This window comes from Salvelinus alpinus, chromosome 26 (genome assembly GCF_045679555.1).
Source record: "Salvelinus alpinus chromosome 26, SLU_Salpinus.1, whole genome shotgun sequence".
Taxonomy (NCBI): domain Eukaryota; kingdom Metazoa; phylum Chordata; class Actinopteri; order Salmoniformes; family Salmonidae; genus Salvelinus; species Salvelinus alpinus.
In genome coordinates, this window is record NC_092111.1 from 39,873,114 (window position 1) to 39,879,113 (window position 6,000).

Genomic DNA, 6,000 nt, shown 5'->3' on the forward strand with positions numbered 1-6,000 from the left:
TTCCCTCTCTCTCACCACTATCTTCCCTCTTTCTCACCACTATCTTCCCTCTCTCTCACCACTATCTTCCCTCTCTCTCACCACTATCCTCCCTCTTTCTCACCACTATCTTCTCTCTCTCTCTCACCACTATCTTCTCTCTCTCACCACTATTTTCCCTCTCTCTCACTACTATCTTCCCTCTCTCTCACTACTATCTTCCCTCTCTCTCACCACTATCTTCCCTCTCTCTCACCACTATATTCTCTCTCTCACCACTATTTTCCCTCTCTCTCACTACTATCTTCCCTCTCTCTCACCACTATCTTCCCTCTTTCTCACTACTATCTTCTCTCTCTCACCACTATCTTCCCTCTTTCTCACTACTATCTTCTCTCTCTCACCACTATCTTCCCTCTCTCTCACCACTATCTTCCCTCTTTCTCACCACTATCTTCCCTCTCTCTCACCACTATCTTCCCTCTTTCTCACCACTATCTTCTCTCTCTCACCACTATTTTCCCTCTCTCTCACTACTATCTTCCCTCTCTCTCACCACTATCTTCCCTCTCTCTAACTACTATCTTCCCTCTCTCTCACCACTATCTTCCCTCTCTCTCACCACTATCTTCCCTCTTTCTCACCACTATCTTCTCTCTCTCACCACTATCTTCCTTCTTTCTCACCACTATCTTCTCTCTCTCACTACTATCTTCCCTCTCTCTCACTACTATCTTCCCTTTCTCTCTCACTATCTTCCCTCTCTCTCACTACTATCTTCCCTCTCTCTCACTACTATCTTCCCTCTCTCTCACTACTATCTTCCCTCTCTCTCACTACTATCTTCCCTCTCTCTCACTACTATCTTCCCTCTCTCTCACTACTATCTTCCCTCTCTCTCACTACTATCTTCCCTCTCTCTCACCACTATCTTCCCTCTCTCTCACTACTATCTTCCCTCTCTCTCACTACTATCTTCCCTCTCTCTCACCACTATCTTCCCTCTCTCTCACTACTATTTTTCCTCTCACACCACTATCCTCCCTCTCTCACTACTATCTTCCCTCTCACACCACCATCTTCCCTCTCTCTCACTACTATCTTCCCTCTCACACCACTATCCTCCCTCTCTCACTACTATCTTCCCTCTCTCTCACCACTATTTTCCCTCTCTCTCACTACTATCTTCCCTCTCTCTCACTACTGTCTTCCCTCTCTCACCACTATTTTCCCTCTCTCTCACTACTATCTTCCCTCTCTCTCACTACTATCTCCCCCCTCTCTCACTACTATCTTCACTCTCTCTCACTACTATCTTCCCTCTCTCTCACTACTGTCTTCCCTCTCTCTCACCACTATTTTCCCTCTCTCTCACTACTATCTTCCCTCTCTCTCACTACTATCTCCCCCCTCTCTCACTACTATCTTCACTCTCTCTCACTACTATCTTCCCTCTCTCTCACCACTATTTTCCCTCTCTCTCACTACTATCTTCCCTCTCTCTCACTACTATCTTCCCTCTCTCTCACTACTATCTTCCCTCTCTCTCACCACTATCTTCCCTCTCTCTCACTACTATCTTCCCTCTCTCTCACTACTATCTTCCCTTTCTCTCACCACTATCTTCCCTCTCTCTCACTACTATCTTCCCTCTCTCTCACTACTATCTTCCCTCTCTCTCACTACTATCTTCCCTCTCTCTCACTACTATCTTCCCTCTCTCTCACTACTATCTTCCCTCTCTCTCACTACTATCTTCCCTCTCTCTCACTACTATCTTCCCTCTCTCTCACTACTATTTTCCCTCTCTCTCACCACTATCTTCCCTCTCTCACTACTATCTTCCCTCTCTCTCACTACTATCTTCCCTCTCTCTCACCACTATCTTCCCTCTCTCTCACTACTATTTTCCCTCTCACACGACTATCCTCTCTCTCTCACTACTATCTTCCCTCTCGCACCACCATCTTCCCTCTCTCTCACTAATATCTTCCCTCTCACACCACTATCCTCCCTCTCTCACTACTATCTTCCCTCTCTCTCACCACTATTTTCCCTCTCTCTCACTACTATCTTCCCTCTCTCTCACTACTATCTTCCCTCTCACTCCACTATCTTCCTTCTCTCACTACTATCTTCCCTCTCTCTCACCACTATTTTCCCTCTCTCTCACTACTATCTTCCCTCTCTCTCACTACTATCTCCCCCCTCTCTCACTACTATCTTCCCTCTCTCTCACCACTATCTTCTCTCTCTCACCACTATTTTCCCTCTCTCTCACAACTATCTTCCCTCTCTCTCACTACTATCTTCCCTCTCTCTCACCACTATCTTCCCTCTTTCTCACCACTATCTTCCCTCTCTCTCACCACTATCTTCCCTCTCTCTCACCACTATCTTCCCTCTTTCTCACCACTATCTTCTCTCTCTCACCACTATCTTCCCTCTCTCTCACCACTATCTTCCCTCTTTCTCACCACTATCTTCCCTCTCTCTCACCACTATCTTCCCTCTCTCTCACCACTATCCTCCCTCTTTCTCACCACTATCTTCTCTCTCTCTCTCACCACTATCTTCCCACTCTCTCACCACTATCTTCCCTCTTTCTCACCACTATCTTCTCTCTCTCACCATTATCTTCTCTCTCTCACCACTGCCTTCCCTCTCTCTCACCACCACCTTCCCTCTTTCTCACCACTATCTTCTCTCTCTCACCACTATCTTCCCTCTCTCTCACCACTATCTTCCCTCTCTCTCACCACTATCTTCTCTCTCTCTCACCACTATTTTCCCTCTCTCTCACCACTATCTTCCCTCTCTCTCACTACTATCTTCCCTCTCTCTCACCACTATCTTCCCTCTCTCTCACCACTATCTTCTCTCTCTCACCACTATTTTCCCTCTCTCTCACAACTATCTTCCTCTCTCTCACTACTATCTTCCCTCTCTCTCACTACTATTTTACCTCTCTCACACTACTATCTTCCCTCTCTCTCACCACTATCTTCCCTCTCTCTCACTACTATCCTCCCTCTCTCTCACCACTATCTTCTCTCTCTCACCACTATCTTCCCTCTCTCTCACCACTATCTTCCCTCTTTCTCACCTCTATCTTCTCTCTCTCACCACTATCTTCCCTCTCTCTCACCACTATCTTCCCTCTCTCTCACCACTATATTCTCTCTCTCACCACTTTTTTCCCTCTCTCTCACTACTATCTTCCCTCTCTCTCACCACTATCTTCCCTCTTTCTCACTACTATCTTCTCTCTCTCACCACTATCTTCCCTCTTTCTCACTACTATCTTCTCTCTCTCACCACTATCTTCCCTCTCTCTCACCACTCTCTTCCCTCTTTCTCACCACTATCTTCCCTCTCTCTCACCACTATCTTCCCTCTTTCTCACCACTATCTTCTCTCTCTCACCACTATTTTCCCTCTCTCTCACTACTATCTTCCCTCTCTCTCACCACTATCTTCCCTCTCTCTAACTACTATCTTCCCTCTCTCTCACCACTATCTTCCCTCTCTCTCACCACTATCTTCCCTCTTTCTCACCACTATCTTCTCTCTCTCACCACTATCTTCCTTCTTTCTCACCACTATCTTCTCTCTCTCACTACTATCTTCCCTCTCTCGCACTACTATCTTCCCTTTCTCTCACTACTATCTTCCCTCTCTCTCACTACTATCTTCCCTCTCTCTCACTACTATCTTCCCTCTCTCTCACTACTATCTTCCCTCTCTCTCACTACTATCTTCCCTCTCTCTCACTACTATCTTCCCTCTCTCTCACCACTATCTTCCCTCTTTCTCACCACTATCTTCCCTCTCTCTCACCACTATCTTCCCTCTCTCTCACCACTATCTTCCCTCTTTCTCACCACTATCTTCTCTCTCTCACCACTATCTTCCCTCTCTCTCACCACTATCTTCCCTCTTTCTCACCACTATCTTCCCTCTCTCTCACCACTATCTTCCCTCTCTCTCACCACTATCCTCCCTCTTTCTCACCACTATCTTCTCTCTCTCTCTCACCACTATCTTCCCACTCTCTCACCACTATCTTCCCTCTTTCTCACCACTATCTTCTCTCTCTCACCATTATCTTCTCTCTCTCACCACTATCTTCCCTCTCTCTCACCACCACCTTCCCTCTTTCTCACCACTATCTTCTCTCTCTCACCACTATCTTCCCTCTCTCTCACCACTATCTTCCCTCTCTCTCACCACTATCTTCTCTCTCTCACCACTATTTTCCCTCTCTCTCACTACTATCTTCCCTCTCTCTCACTACTATCTTCCCTCTCTCTCACCACTATCTTCCCTCTCTCTCACCACTATCTTCTCTCTCTCACCACTATTTTCCCTCTCTCTCACAACTATCTTCCTCTCTCTCACTACTATCTTCCCTCTCTCTCACTACTATTTTACCTCTCTCTCACCACTATCTTCTCTCTCTCACCACTATCTTCCCTCTCTCTCACCACTATCTTCCCTCTCTCTCACCACTATATTCTCTCTCTCACCACTATTTTCCCTCTCTCTCACTACTATCTTCCCTCTCTCTCACCACTATCTTCCCTCTTTCTCACTACTATCTTCTCTCTCTCACCACTATCTTCCCTCTTTCTCACTACTATCTTCTCTCTCTCACCACTATCTTCCCTCTCTCTCACCACTATCTTCCCTCTTTCTCACCACTATCTTCCCTCTCTCTCACCACTATCTTCCCTCTTTCTCACCACTATCTTCTCTCTCTCACCACTATTTTCCCTCTCTCTCACTACTATCTTCCCTCTCTCTCACCACTATCTTCCCTCTCTCTAACTACTATCTTCCCTCTCTCTCACCACTATCTTCCCTCTCTCTCACCACTATCTTCCCTCTTTCTCACCACTATCTTCTCTCTCTCACCACTATCTTCCTTCTTTCTCACCACTATCTTCTCTCTCTCACTACTATCTTCCCTCTCTCTCACTACTATCTTCCCTTTCTCTCTCACTATCTTCCCTCTCTCTCACTACTATCTTCCCTCTCTCTCACTACTATCTTCCCTCTCTCTCACTACTATCTTCCCTCTCTCTCACTACTATCTTCCCTCTCTCTCACTACTATCTTCCCTCTCTCTCACTACTATCTTCCCTCTCTCTCACTACTATCTTCCCTCTCTCTCACCACTATCTTCCCTCTCTCTCACTACTATCTTCCCTCTCTCTCACTACTATCTTCCCTCTCTCTCACCACTATCTTCCCTCTCTCTCACTACTATTTTTCCTCTCACACCACTATCCTCCCTCTCTCACTACTATCTTCCCTCTCACACCACCATCTTCCCTCTCTCTCACTACTATCTTCCCTCTCACACCACTATCCTCCCTCTCTCACTACTATCTTCCCTCTCTCTCACCACTATTTTCCCTCTCTCTCACTACTATCTTCCCTCTCTCTCACTACTGTCTTCCCTCTCTCTCACCACTATTTTCCCTCTCTCTCACTACTATCTTCCCTCTCTCTCACTACTATCTCCCCCCTCTCTCACTACTATCTTCACTCTCTCTCACTACTATCTTCCCTCTCTCTCACTACTGTCTTCCCTCTCTCTCACCACTATTTTCCCTCTCTCTCACTACTATCTTCCCTCTCTCTCACTACTATCTCCCCCCTCTCTCACTACTATCTTCACTCTCTCTCACTACTATCTTCCCTCTCTCTCACCACTATTTTCCCTCTCTCTCACTACTATCTTCCCTCTCTCTCACTACTATCTTCCCTCTCTCTCACTACTATCTTCCCTCTCTCTCACCACTATCTTCCCTCTCTCTCACTACTATCTTCCCTCTCTCTCACTACTATCTTCCCTTTCTCTCACCACTATCTTCCCTCTCTCTCACTACTATCTTCCCTCTCTCTCACTACTATCTTCCCTCTCTCTCACTACTATCTTCCCTCTCTCTCACTACTATCTTCCCTCTCTCTCACTACTATCTTCCCTCTCTCTCACTACTATCTTCCCTCTCT